Source organism: Suncus etruscus, chromosome 10 (assembly GCF_024139225.1).
Source record: "Suncus etruscus isolate mSunEtr1 chromosome 10, mSunEtr1.pri.cur, whole genome shotgun sequence".
NCBI classification, from domain to species: domain Eukaryota; kingdom Metazoa; phylum Chordata; class Mammalia; order Eulipotyphla; family Soricidae; genus Suncus; species Suncus etruscus.
Genome location: NC_064857.1, coordinates 92,138,485 through 92,140,048, shown reverse-complemented (window position 1 = coordinate 92,140,048; position 1,564 = coordinate 92,138,485). Strand labels below are relative to the sequence as shown.

Sequence of the window (1,564 nt, the reverse complement as noted above, 5' to 3'; positions counted from 1 at the left end):
AGGGCATAGTCCTATCTCTTCTCTCTCTTCTTTTTTTCTTTCTCTTTCTCTTAAACATCCACTCATGCAAGTGAAATGACAGCCATCTATAAGCCAGAATAAAGACATTTAACAGATCCTAAGCCAGCTCTGAGATGACTGTCTCCAAATCCACGATTAATACATTTATTTCTGTTGATAATAAATACATTTCTGTTGATAACCCAACCCACAGCATTTTGTTAGAGTAGTCCAAAAAGTAATAATTAAGAAAAAAAGAAACCAATACAATAGGTCAAGAAAACAAGACACCAAAAAGTAATTTATCTGAGGTTACTAAAAGGCTGAGATCTAAGGGAGAGCTAAGATCTGAATGAGATTTTGGCTACAGAATTCTTGTTTTATTTTCTTATCTTTTGTAGCCTCTCATATTTATATGGAGTTAACTAGTAGAGCCTTACTATCTTCTAAGATATTAAAAAAATTGTTGAACTGTTAGTACGGTGTGTCAGATTCTGTGTAAGCAGAATTAAAATAATGCAAAATAAAAAACAAAAAAGCATTGTCATAAAGGATTAGAGTAGATATAGCTCAGTGATGAACAAATGCTATGCATATATGCAGATCTTGTTTTATTTTTAGCACCCCATTATATACACAAAAATAATTTTATTCAAATAAATCCTAAGTAAGAAAAATAACTTTAGTGACTTCAAGCTTCTCCAGGATGACATAATATGACTACAAAAAATATGTATTTAAAAAAGAATTTGTGGGGCCAAAGAGACAGTATAAGAGGTAAGGCACTTGATTTGACTATGTTCTGTCAGTTTGTTTCCCCAGCACCCCAAACAGTTCCCAAGAACTGCCAGGGTACAATTCTGAATACAGAGCCAAGAATAGCTCCTGAGTGTCACCATAAGGACTATATTCTCAAAGGTGCTTTCCTTACAGATGTGAAGCTCTGGGTTCAATCCCTGGCACCACATACATGCAAAATAATAATTTTGATAATTTTGTCTTTACCTTAATTGATACTTTGTCTTTATATATATGTATTATATAAATATTTATGTTGGTTTAATATTGGTTCAATACTGTCAAAAGAATGCAGATATGTGAAAATACTAATTATATAAATATGTTATTTGGGTTATCTAGAGTAAAAAATAAACAAATTTTTAATTAGCAATAATCACGCCTTGGATAAACCTCATTGGCTACGATACTGCCACTGCACAAAGCTAATTTTCTTTGGAAATTATATTTCTACTTAATTTTGCAGGGGGACTTGGGCCACTCCTGGTGAAGCTCTGGGGTTATTTCTGGCTATGCGCTTACAAATTGCTCCTGGCTTGGGGGACCATATGTGACACTAGAAATTGAACCCAAGGTCCATTTTTGGTTAGCCGCATGCAAGGCAAATGCCCTACTGCTGTAATATCGCTCCAGTCTTTAATTTTTTTATTTAAACAATGACACACAAGAAAGAGCAAAAATAATTATATTCACTCACCTATGAAACCTCCCAATTTGAGGGCATATATAAAAACATAATTTTGTTTTCTTTGGGGGGGCCTCACCT

General features: G+C 33.7%; 1 pseudogene; it reads right to left on the bottom strand.

Annotated features, from left to right (window-relative positions):
* Positions 1-1,145: 1,145 nt before the first annotated feature.
* LOC126021390 (uncharacterized) lies at positions 1,146-1,225 on the bottom strand (annotated as a pseudogene).
* Positions 1,226-1,564: the final 339 nt, after the last annotated feature.